A 13,666-nucleotide genomic window follows, 5' to 3' on the forward strand; every position below is an offset into this window, starting at 1 on the left:
TCCCTAGGCCTCATGCTCACTAGAGACTAGGGACTAGGAATCAAAGCGCTTGGGGAGAGATCTGTTGCCATCTTTTCTTTATCAAAGATTAATTTTATTAACATGATATTGTAAGTGCAGCCCCAAATAAGCTTCTGTAGCTCTTAAGGGCCACGTTGATGTGTTAGGTGAAACATTATAAACCCAACGTGGTAAATACAATCATAATGACACTACCTTATACTATCAGAGGGTATTAATTTAACAACCAAATTGAGGTTCATATGGAACACTTGGGCTAGCTCTGGAATCTGAATTATTATAGCTAAATTTAGTATTATTTTAGAAGTCATAGTGCCTCATACAGTAATGAATACAGTATTGAACAAAAAGATAATCTAGGCATTTTGAATAGACTAATTGCTTGCTTGTAAAACCGTGATGTTAGTCACAGTTTACAAACTAAAATAAAAATAAATCCTTTTGTGTTGGAGGTTTTATTCACATAAGTATATATGTATCATCCATTCATTAGCAGTGGTTGAGTGATGACCAAAACTAAATTTGGGAGGGGGAAGTAGGAAAATATTTTTTTCTCAGTTTTATAGGCTATCTAGGTTGGGTATGAGTCAAATTTCAGTACTTAATAGATAATAAATAAAAGACTGGCTTGCACATTTTTCTTCAACTGGCAAAAATCTCATTCAGTCTTTCCAAAGGATAAATAAAGCTCTTCCATGAGTATAAGAAATGGATTACAGGGTGCATTAATATCTTCTCCAAGGCATAGTTAGGCATCGAAATTGGGGATAAATGGAGAGAAAAAGTCCTGGGATTTAATTTGTAAATGGGGGTGGGGCACCTATTTTTCTCTACACAATAAACTTCTTCTTTGAAAGAATTTTTAGAAGATAAGCAACTGTACAGAGATAAAAATCTGTCCTATCTCTGACCCTAGGTCATTTTCCTCTATGGTTTATGTTTTCTTTCTCTGAATCTGTGTCCTCTCTTTTGTCTTACAGAAAAAAAAGATTACTTTTCAGACGTAGTGGATTAAAAATGCTATAATTTTCAAAATATTATTTTTTCTAAATTAGGCAGCATGAATTAAAATAATCTCAAGGTTGTATATATATCAGATATATAGGTGTGTGTGTGTGTGTGTGTGTGTGTGTGTATGGTTTGTGTGTTTATAGAAATTGAACAGTTCAAGAACACTAAAGTTGTGCTTTTATTATACTACTATTAAACATCATTTAGTAGCTATTTTTTAATATTTTTACAAAATTTCCTATTTAATACTGGGAGTAATTTATCAGCCATAGCTCTGTACTGCTTTGTAATTCCATTTCCGAACATCACCAAGGTTTCTTCTGCCTAAATGTGGGTTTCTTGCTGTCACTTTCCTTTCCTTCCCCAGACAAAGCCTTACAAATATAGTCACTTACAAAGTAACAGCTCTTGGTCTCAAAGCAGCAATATGCTGTGTTCCGGAGCTGTAAAATGTATCAGGTGAAACCTTTCTATGCTGAATATGTCACTGCTTATTTTACAAAAGCCCATGTAATGTTGCTGAATAAAAAGCCTTGGAGTTGCTCCTGTGGCCAAGGTGGAACCAGACAAAGACTATAATCCACAGCATTTGATTACAGGAAATTAATTTCCTCTCAAGAAGAATAGAATGTACTGCAGGAACTCTGTCACTACCTCACAAACCAGAGGCAGCACTTTCTCTTTCAAATACAGTCATCTTTGCCAAAGTCTGCCAATTAACTCAGCTGCTAACTTTCACTAAATGACAACTTTTTACTTGCTCATTTGTGGATCACTCTTTTAACATGGTGTCTCAAGAGCTAAAGAAAGGATTTTATTTAAATGTTACCTAAATCTTTTCCCCCAACCTGATGGTGTGTTTTTATTTTAAACACATTTTCGTAATTATCTCACTTTGTCTGTCAGAAAAGAATAGGGAGAATGGAGACAAAATCCTAACCATATAGTTCATGCTAGGAAGACTTTAGAGTTTTAAAGAAATGCAGGGTTTAAATGTTCTATACTAAGAATGTATATGTTCATTTTTTTCTAGTTAGGATTTGGTATCCTAAATGGACTACCTTATCCAAGAATTGTAATCTTATTTTTATCTGCTCAAATATTTCTTTATTATTTTATTTTATTTACCAATTTACTTATTATTTTTTTTTTTTTGAGAGAGAGAGAGAGTGAGGGAGGGAGGGGCAGAGGAAGGTGGAGAGAGGAATCCCAAGCAGACTCCGTGCACAGCACGGAGTCTGACTTGGGGCTTGATCTCACAACCTGAGGATAATGACTTGAGCCAAAATCAAGAGTCTGATTCTTAACTGACTGAGCCACCCAGGCACCCCACTGCTCAAATATTTCTGATCTATGTTCACAACAACTGTGTAGGCAGCACAGCAGCCACAAGTTGATATCAACACTTGATGTTACAAGAATGAGATGTAAAGAAAGACCAAAGCAAAGCCTCAAACGCTTCAAGTCTGCCATACAGGCATTCGATAAACACCTCCTATTTAGGGAAAATACTTGCCTTTTTTTGCAACTCCAGCCAAAACGTTGCCTAAGTCACATGCAGGCCTAAAAATATCTCTGTAACCCATATGTAAATAAAGATTCTAAATATCGTTTTTTAAAAATAACCTACCCAAAATGCTAAAACCCAATGATAAAACATTTTATCCTTTTTTTCCCTGATTCACATTAAAAAATTAATAGCCACCATTGATATTATTATAGGCCTGTTTGGAATATGCAGTTGCTTCCATGTCTCACTGATTATTTAGTAATTTTTTTCTGTTTTTGCTTCAACTCTGAAGGATAAGTGACATTTTTCTTAACTTTTGTGCTAATATCAGAACTATTTATACACTAAAGACATCTCTCCCAGATGTACAATAAAAGGCTGAGAAATTTAAATACACTTATGAATTATAAATGTGGCTTCACTTATTGTTATTAATGGTTTATTTTGATGATCACTGGAAAACCTCTGAGGAAATTTCATATTAATTTAAATGTAGAGAAAAGTAGAAATGGCTCAAAAGGCTAAATGCCTTCCTATATAATTTGACTACAATTTTATATCAAAGAGAAACTCAGTCCTCTCTTAACCCTTTATGACAATGAGAAAAAGGGAATTTAATCAGCAAAATCCATAACCAATTCTTTTATTTCCTGCATTTGAGAATTTTGTATTCCCTTTACATTCCATAATACATTAAATCAAGACATTTTAAGTAAATAAAACAATCTATATGTGTTTTCTCAGCAGTGCTAAAAAAAACAAACAAACGAACTAAAATGTACTTTTACTCTATCTCCCTTTCTCTATCCCACCAGGTGATGAGAATATTTTAAAAGCAGAGAAGAACACTTTGAAAACACTTATAAAAAAGAGAGTAGGGGAGGGAGCTAAAGGCATGGAATATGTACAAATTAGCAGTAATTTGTACTGCTTACAGGTAAACTGTAACTGACTTACAAGAAAACGAAGCTAACTGGACCAGAAGCATAAGGGGCCAAGGTCCGTGGAAAACGTTAGCAGGACTGGGGATGGGTATTAAATAGGCCAAAGCATGTGAGTATCCTTTGGTGTGACTGGAAATGCAAGTTAAGCTTTCAACGCGGTGGTGGCACACATACTTTGATTTGAGGCTAGGTTGCAAGCAAAAAAAAAAAAAAAAAAAAAAAGAGTAGATGAAATATCCTAAGTGTTTATGCCCACTTATATCCTATTTCAGTGATTCATAAAGTAGAGAAGCATTGTGAATTATACACAATTTATGCAAACACTGAAACAATAGATTATTTTACTCCCATGTAATTCATGCCCATCATCATCTACCCTCAGAATCAACTGGAATGGAGCGTAAATTACAAGGTCTACTACCTGTGGGGAAAGCACATATGCACACCTGAATGGCAATATGAAGGCTTTTGATTTCTGCTGGCATTTTTGCCTAAATGATGCAGAAGCCATTTACTGCATGGGCAAGGACAAAAAGCTTTCTAAAGGGTTATAACCTCTTTCACAGAAGCTACTTGTCAACTAAATGGCTATGAAAATATTCGTGAGGCTCATGGACAGGTAAACAGGGTTATCATAATGGACAGACGAGGGGTGCCTGGGTGGCTCAGTTGGTTAAGCACCTGACTTCAGCTTGGGTCATGATCTCATGGTTTGTGGGTTCAAGCCCCATGTCAGGCTCTGTGCTGCCAGCTCCGAGCCTGGAACCTGCTTCCGATTCTGTGTCTCCCTGTCTCTCTTCCCCTTCCCCACTCACGCTCTGTCTCTCTCTCTCTCTCTCAAAAATAAATAAAAAACATAAAGGGCAGATGAAAACTGGTTCTTTAATTCTCTCCTTCTCTATCTCTTTCAAATATTTGGCAAGATCTGAGGGTCTCTACATAGTCTTCTTTGGCCCTAATTAATAAGGAATCCTGTATGTTAGCTCTGTGAATTTTCTTGTTTTTCATTGATTGATACCATGATTATTTATGTAGGCATAGTCTTTCATGTAGTAGGACAGTTATTAACATATTTCCACATCACACCCTAAGCCAATTTATCATATCAGATAAAAATTCATTATGGAAAATGCACAGCAAATGTAAAAGACATACTCCAGTGCCTTGTCATATAAAAACATTAAAAATGCATTTGTTGCTTTCATAAAAAATTAAAAAGTAAACTATTTAAAATTCTAACTTATCCTTAAGTTTGCTGAGATAGTTATTTTAAACTACGAGGACAGGAAAAGAAATTGTCCTGATGTATGTTCTTTCTTTATTTTTGACAGTCTTTGGCAGTGCATCTGTGAGAGAGCATCATTTCCCCCAAATAAGAACTCATTTAGATCCAGTTAAAAAACACCATGGAACAAACATGTTTAAGTGATATATTAAGCTACAGCAGAGAACAGAACGGAGAAGACTGTGGCAGGTCTCATTTCTTACCAGCTCCTCTGGCGTCTCTGCCACCGACTCCACGTTCCTCTCTGTTCTTCCTTCTACGTCTTCCCCCCTCTCTACCTCTTCTGTGCATCTCTCTCCCAGTTCAGCACTTGTCCTTGAAGGTGGCCCTCAGACAGCACAGTGGGCCAGCATGGTGTTCAATGAGTAACAAAACTTATTGCCAAGTTCCTAATTTCAAACCACAATACAAAATAGTCCTTACTGCCCCCCCCAAAAAAGTCTAAATATGATTGTCTCATCAAAACATAGTCTTTGTGTTTCATATTGAAATGCTTTACTTTATAATACAGCCTTCTAAATTTGTTTATACAATACAATTATATGCCATATATGTGTGTGTGTGTATATATATATATATATATATATATATATATATATTTATAAATGCTATTTTATTACCAATTTTAAAAACTTTTGTTATGCAGATGAGGATGTGTGAGGAGCACATTAAGTCATTAAGCTTTGCACTGGGGCCTATATTTATCAGTTTGCCACTGTTTGTATCTAGTCATAGCCTTAGTTTATGCAAATGGGGAGTATAAAGCCCACGTTTATTTAGCAGGATAATTCACAACTAAAGTTCTAAAATAACTATGCATTTTGGAAGGTAAATTTTTGAACATTAGTCAATTTTTCCAAAGAGGTTTCACTTTGCAATGGAAAGTGTTTGGCATCCTTTGGTTATTCTTTCTGAGACTAGAAAAACAGCAATCAGATATTGTTATTAAAAAATAAAACTGCGCTTGATGTATGTTTTCACGATCCTGCACGAGAAATGATGCTTACAGTCCTAATTCCTGTCACATAAAATGACAGTTTGGTGGGTGGTGGGACCTTATATTTCCATTGATGAGTACACTAAGGCAATAACCATGCCATTAAATGCTCTTTTTATCACTCAAATTGTCATTTTTATGAAACTATTTTGTATACTTGGATGAGCTGTTCTTTCACTGTAATCTTATTATATTTATGTTGTTTCCAAACTTAGCTTTGTAGGGTGAGATTGCAGTTTCCAGGCAATTCTTATTGCTGGTTTTATTTCTACAATATAGACTGTTAGTGTATAGGTACGTCATCAACCATGACCCTGTCACATCAAGGATGAAGTAACAGTTTCATTATATGCTGAAGACAATGAAAAATCAGCTTTTGAGTTTTAAGAAAAAAAATTATAAGATATTGCCAATTTTAAGAAATAGTAAAGAATAAAATACACAAATGGTTAAAAAAAAAAAAACAGAATATGAGCTATACATTTCAGATCAGTAGGGGTATATAACGGATTATGAAACTCTGCAATGTTCAACATTTATCATTCTGCTACTTAGAATTGTTAGATAACCTGCCTTACAATAATCCTTTTAAAAAACTACTGGCAAGATGCATTTATTAAATTTTTTTCTCACTGAGAGTCTTTGACCAGTCTTTCTGGTTTTATCATAAATTAAACTAAAAGTAATCAATTTTAAATTTCTTTCTCCTCCCCAGCTAGGAAAAAGAGCTGCCTAAAATGATCTCATTAGAACAGAGCACTGTACTGTGTTTTAATAGATGTGGAAGTTATTATAATTCTAGGCTAGTCTTCAAAATGGTTTCAGATTTATGGGGGAAGATTTGACTTTTCCAGTACCCAGTTTCATTAATACTGTGAAAAGAAAATTGAAATTGTAGGCTCCTGGGGTGTTTGTGAATTGAGATTAGCACAGTTTTGTTCTCCATCTCTAGAAAAATAAAGTTTATTATTTTTTCCATTTCTGTGCTTCAATACAACATGGGTCAGAAGAAACAATTACAATGCAGTCACTCACAAGAATGCATGTTTAAATGACACAGCTGCAAGAAAGCAGGTAGGCAATGATTTGCATGGCGTGCACTAATTTCAATTCATACTATGGTTGTCTGAGAGGTGATGAATGCTGGATGTTTCAAATCCCTCTCATTTTCCCTTCCCATCAACTCCACCCATGCCTTGCACATTCAGAAGTTTGCTCAGGCAGGTCAGACAAAACGCTTGAGAGAGGACATGTGTGACACATCATAGCCCTTCTAATGAAATGGAGATTCAGAAAGGACTTGGAAATCAATAAGCCTTTGCCACCTGTGTGGCTGCCAGGTCTAACACTTTCCCCTGCTACTTTCAAAGGCACAAAGGCCCATGTTTAAGGGGAAGTACAGAGGCCACCGCTGGGGGACTGAGGGGCTGTTATCTTCACCAGGAATCTAGGTACTATGTGGGAAGGGACACTGGCCACAGAAAAACTCATCATGTGCCTGGAGGACAGAAAGCACCAAATAGAACAAGCTACTACCTCAAATGGCACCACATGGAATTAAAAAGGTGATGGACAATCAAACCCTGTGTGACTTCGGTCAAGTGAAAACTAATTGAAGAACACATACATTCTCCCTCATCTCTGGGGCAAGCCATAGGAACATGGCATTTACTGAAACCTGTTCTTCAATCACCTTATACTCTGTAAACTATGTGTCTATAGCTCAATCATCTGTAGGCTTCATACACTTTTACATGGTCATTGTGCCCATAAGGCTTTATTAGAACACTTGAAAGTGCCAAGTATCAACGTGACTACCATTCTCCTGGCCCTTTATGATCTGCCCACAGCTACCGACTCAAAATTCTCTTCCATTTCTCTCAAAGGAATTTGCAGTCTTAATTTTATTATGGCAATAAATAAAATTGGCCAATTCCCACAGGCCAATAAAGTTCTACCTACATGGCTGGCTCATAGGATCTTTTTCATCATGCCTAGCTGAATACTACTTATTCCTCAAAATTAGCTTGATGCACCATCTTTTGTGAAGTTTTCTAAGAATTATTCACTCTTTCTGTCAACTAATATATAGTGAAGTATAGTTATGTTCCAAGGACTTTACTAGGCCCTGGGAGTATAGATAGATAACCAAACACACTTGACATCTGCCCTCATGGGCCTTGATATATAATGAAGGAAAGAGACATGCAACAAAAAATCATGAAGTTAAAGTTGATACAACAGTTGGAGCCAGCATGTATGATGAAAGAAAATGGTAGCTACCACGCAGGAGTAGAACAGGGGTTTCTGATTTAGACTGGGGAGTTGGAAAGACCTTTCTGAGTTTGTGACATTTTGGGTGAGACAGGGAAAAGGACTGGAGAGTAGTCAAGTGAAAAGTGGCCAGCAGAATCTTCTAATCAGAAGGAATGAGGAGTAATGACTTAGAGGAAAGAAAAAGTTTACTTTTCAGAAACTAAACAAAAGCCTGAGTGGATATTGCATAGTAGATGTTGTGGGAGAGTGAAAAGAAATTAGAAGATGGATATAAAACTTAACACACAGATCAGAGGCCATGCAAAGGAGTCATACATGATAAGATCAGCATATCTGGCTTCATAAATAATAACGCTTTTATGGGAAAAAAAAGTGTCACTAACAGTGAAAACGCAAATGAAAAGGAGAAGAGAAATATTTGTAGTACATATGACAGACCAAGAGTCAATACCTCTAAAATACAAAGAGCACGTATCAAGTAATATGGAAAAAGTAAAACAAACAATCCACTGGAAGAATGGACAAAAATGTGCACAGGCAAGTGAAGAAAAGAAGATCTGAATGGGTGATTAAATGTAGGACAAGATGCTCAACTTACAATGGAAGTCAAAATAAAATAAGGAGGTTATTTTTACCAACAAACTTACAGGAATAAAGAAGAAAGAAATGGTGACATGGTAAGCATATTTATTTGGGAAATGGGCAATTTTGCTGGTGAGAATATGAAGTTTTCAGTCATTTTTAAGAAGCAATCTAATAACATCTATTAACATTTTAAAAAAGATTAAATCGCAGCTGGAGGATGGGTACATGTGAGTTCATTATACAATTCCCTCTAACATTATATGCTTGAAATTTACAATAGTAAAAGATAAAAAAAACCCAAATATTTAAATCATGCAACCCCAGTTTGGGGAACACAGTCTACATAATTAAATACACCAGCACATAAATATATAAATATAGGATGTTTGTTATAATGTTATGAGAGGAAAAGAAACAAAGGGAAAAACTTAAGAGATTAATGACAAGGTTATGGTTGAATAAATCATGGAACACGCATAGTCTAGAATTTTAATAAAGTTGAAAATAGGAGTTAGAGTTAAATATATTGACCTGAAAGATGTACATAACATGTCAATAAAGGAGAAAAGCAAGTTTAATTCATATAGTGTGCATCCATTTCTATAAAGCAAGAGAGAAAAACAACTCTTTTTTTTTTTTTTTTTTTTTTTTAAAGAAAGGCAGACTGCCACGTGCAGCGCCTCATTTGGATGTGTCTGGAGTCTTGGAAGCTTGACTACCCTACGTTCTCCTACAAATGGACCTTGAGAGCTTGTTTGGAGGTTCTAGCAGGGGAGCGCAGCTACTCGTATACCCTTGACCGAAGAATGGTCCTCCTCTATCGGGGAAGGTCGTCCTCTTCGACCGAGCGCGCAGCTTCGGGAGGGACGCACATGGAGCGGTGAGGGAGGAAGGGGACATCCACCTAGCCAGCCAGATCAGCCGAATCAACCCTGGCGATCAATGGGGTGACAGATGTCGCAGCCAGATCGCCCTCACATCCGAAAAACAACTCTTTTAATGTATTTAATAGGAACATGGTGAAAGGTATATGAAAGATTCACGCCAAGTTGTTATTATCGGTTCATGTATGGAGGTGGGGGGGAAAAAGGGAAAATAAAATCAAGTAGAATTAAAATCACATAATTAAAATTCTTTAACAAGTATTTACTGAGTAACAACAATTTACCAGGTACCATGTAAGATGTTGAGGATATCAAGGTACCCAAGAGTATTAGAAACGCAATGGAAAATGTGATAAAATAAGACAATTTTAAATTTAAAAATGCAATAAAAGAAGAAGACACAAAAAATGGTACTAAGAGAGAGAGAAATGAGGCTTTAGACAGGGACATCAGGAAAAGTTTCTTGGAGTGGAAGGTATTTGAAATGAGACTCAAAGGAAAAGAAGGATCCAGGTTTCTAGATTGAACTCTGGAAAGCCACTAAGGATTAAGAAGGAAAACGTTGAGACAAAATGGCCTGAAGCTGCAGAAACAGAATCAAGAAGACTGCATGGGAGGATTTGCAGGAAATCTAACTTAATCCTCGTCTTCCCTTAACCGTATTTTACATCACCCATTTTAGTATGGGGCCCACACTATTGTGAAAGTTTACTTAAGTTTTTCATTTCTGTTGGGTGGATTTTTTGCTTCCAGTCTATATTGCTAGTCCTTTTATAGTTACCTGTAACTCTATTTGTTTTTTCTACCACTTCCCTCACCTTCTAACATCAAATGAAGATTGTGCACACAAGCTACAAGATGTATGTTTTTCGACTGATTAGAAGATGAGATTTTTGTAAATTCATAAATTTTCAGGAGTAGACTGGGGTGAATTTAACTATTAAGAAAATGTGAGAGACCTCTGATTTCAAAGTTTTAAGTAAAGGTAATAAACAGGGAGGCAAGACACTGGTAGTGACATTGCATTTCATCATAAATATGGTTTCCTCAACACTTCCCTAACTCCCAGCTTCTATAATATCTTCAATAAAAGAGGGACTTATGATATTTATTTAATTAAACCAGAAATCACTTCCCCTGTGCTTATGCAGATTAGGATCGATTTATATCAATGCAAGTTATCATATCTGCATTTATTTTCCTATGCCTTCAAGTAATAAGCCACTTAATTCCAATGACTAAATCACTAAGTTATTTAAAGTCAACCAAGTTAGCAGTCTCCATTTTGATTCATTTGGGTGCTTTATTTACATCAACATCATCTGACACCCATAGCACTACAAATAGTTGAGAGCTAATTTGGAGCTCTTTTCTCAAAATAAGCAGAATAGTTGCAGAAGTTTCTAGAGTACTTTTCAAGACTGTTACTATTGCAAAGTAAGTTGAAAAGAGGCCCATCAGCCAGGTCAAACTTTCCATATTTGTGAAGCAAAAAAAAAAGCCATACAGAAAATAATTGAGAAAATGAGTTTCAAAGCTAGGGAGCCTGGAGAGTTTGTGTTTTTCATCAAAATGTATTACATTTCATAAATGCAAGAACAGCTATATTTTGAAATGTAGATTGTTCTCTCCATTACTGATTCTTACTCCACTATACTCTTCAATAGCAAAATAGTTTCTTTTCTGGTTGCTCAATGACTAAAACACCCAGAAATTGCTTTTCATTTTTTTTTAAGTTTATTTATTTATTTTGAAAGAGGAGAGAGTGCCAGGAGAGGAAGGGTAGAGAGAGGGAGAAAGAGAATCTCAAGCAGTCTCCATGCTGTCAGTGCAGAGCCCAATGTGGGGCTGGGTCCCATGAACCGTGAGATCATGACCTGAGCCCAAACCAAGAGTTGAACATTTACCCTCCTGAGCCACCCAGGTGCCCCCAGAAATCACTTTCCTTAAGATGCATTTCACTGTTTTACATACATAAAGTTGAACAACCAATTTTTACCCAAACCCAGAGGATTCATTCCAAAGAATTCTCAGGCCTGGAACTAGGAATTTGGTGGGAACCTGGTTTATAGGAAGACAAAGATGGCACCATGATTATAACTAGAGTAGTGAGGAATGTGCATGTGTGTACACAGGTACGTGGCTGTGTTATTGTTACAATTTTACAAATTGTTAAGAGACCTTTCATAATTTGTTATCCACTGCTAATATTGTTTTTATCAGAAACATAATGGTTATATGTTATTTACCTCCCAGGGTCACCATGAGAATCAGATTTGGTAGAACAATAAACGTGAAAGTGCTCAGAGAAGGATAAGGGTCTGTATAAAAACAATGACAGTCTGATTATTTTCCGTGTCTTCCACACAAAAGGTATGGAATCAGCAGCTTTCCCAACAATGACACAGTTCTGCAGTATGTACTGCATGCCATGGCTCAATCAGTTGTGATGGTGACCACCTCGTACATTATCTTCTCAGGGGTCACTGCATTCAGGGACTTCCCTAACATGAATGGAGGCCCTGTAAATTCAAGTGACTAAAAGATCCCTTAATTTGCAAGGCATGTTGATTCAGGCTATTAATTGTCATGCTGAATGTAGAGCTTGTTTCTGTTTATCTGAGAAACATTCCATCTTTACAGATCAGTGCTTGCTGGCTCCCATGGTTGGAGTGAATTAAATTTCTCCCTCTTTCAAAATTTTATTATACTTTATATTTTTAGGTATCATTAAATCGATCACCCGAGACCACTCTTCAGTAATCACTGACAGCAAGGCCTATTATCTTAGAAATAATAGCTCTTCTGATGAGGTTTTAGGTTTCTTTCTAAAACTGTTAGGCCAATTCTTTGTTCCTCCTTCCTTCTTCCCTGCTCTGGAATTCTGTGGTGTACTCTGAATGAAATACAGAGTATGGTCTCTACTGCGGAGCTGTACGCTGGGTGCTAGGTGCACTCCTCCTCAACCAGGGTTCCTGCACACCATCCGTATAAGTCCAGGGCATTTTGGGAAATGGGGCAATATGTAGTTTTCTTCATTTAAAACTGTGTCTGCTCACTTTGGGTGATCATCTTGATACTACTGTCAGAAAGCTATTGCCGTCTTTTGTTGGAAAACATCTCATTCTTTCTGGTGAAAGTACAAGAGCTAAGGTGAAGAATTAGCCAGGTTTTCCACTGAGTCCACCAGAAGAAAGCATGTCAAGCCATCCACCATGGGGGCGAGTCTGTGGTGCTTATGGCTGGTTAAGTCATGTAGCCCAGTCTTCCTGAATGTCTTGGGAGGAAGAGCAGGCAGATTAAAAGACCAGGCAGGAAGGTTAATCATTCCTTCTTTCAAGAGCTCTGCATTGTTTTCCTCCAAAAATAAAAATAACAGTTGATATGTGCCCTTTTCCCATCCTCACAACCTAAATTTATCCAACAGAAGCACTGCTCTTGTCTTGTTAGTTTCAGAGTGGCTACTGAGAAAAGTTTTATGTAAATAGAATTCAGAAACACTTTTAAAAACTTTCTAGGTACTAAAGTATCAATTACTAACATTTCTCCTTCTTGCCACAGGTAATAGGTGTATCTCCATTTATAGTATGGTACACTCCTCAATTTGCCAGTACTACTAATAAAAGCTAATTTACATTTTCAAAAGTTCTTTGTGTTGGATCGAATGCTAAGTGCTCTACATGCATTGTCTCTTATCAGCACAACAATATTGCAGGTATTTAACCTTATTCATGCCATTTTGCAGATGCAAAAAGTCAAATCCACAGAGGTTCAGTGCTTTGCTTCTGATTATACAGCGAGTGGCTAAACTCAGACACTCCAAAGTTTGCTCAAGGAAATGTAAGATTTTAGTGTGCTTATAGATGTGACAACGTTGGTACTTCTCTTTCTACTAATTTTCTTCATTTATTTGATGGCCTCTGTCTGTACTGACATCTTTAATACATCCATTTTTTAACCTGGAAAATTAATAAAATGTTCTTGTCTTTCCTATTTTATTACCAGAGCCAGGATTCTTATAATCCTGAGATCGGGTAAGGAGTTAATAATGATGATGGTGATTTAATCAACAAAGTCAGATGACAAGAGGTGAGACCTACAGACTGCAGCCTAAGGTAGCATTTGCTGCTCCTTGGAGCCCATGAACCAACA

General features: G+C 36.6%; 1 protein-coding gene across 21 annotated transcripts in view; it reads right to left on the reverse strand.

Moving 5' to 3' along the window:
- NRXN1 (neurexin 1) overlaps window positions 1–13,666 on the reverse strand; it is a 1,135,337-nt gene that overhangs the window by 856 nt on the left and 1,120,815 nt on the right. The window lies entirely within an intron of this gene.

Source organism: Panthera leo, chromosome A3, assembly GCF_018350215.1.
Source record: "Panthera leo isolate Ple1 chromosome A3, P.leo_Ple1_pat1.1, whole genome shotgun sequence".
In the NCBI taxonomy this organism is placed as follows: Eukaryota; Metazoa; Chordata; class Mammalia; order Carnivora; family Felidae; genus Panthera; species Panthera leo.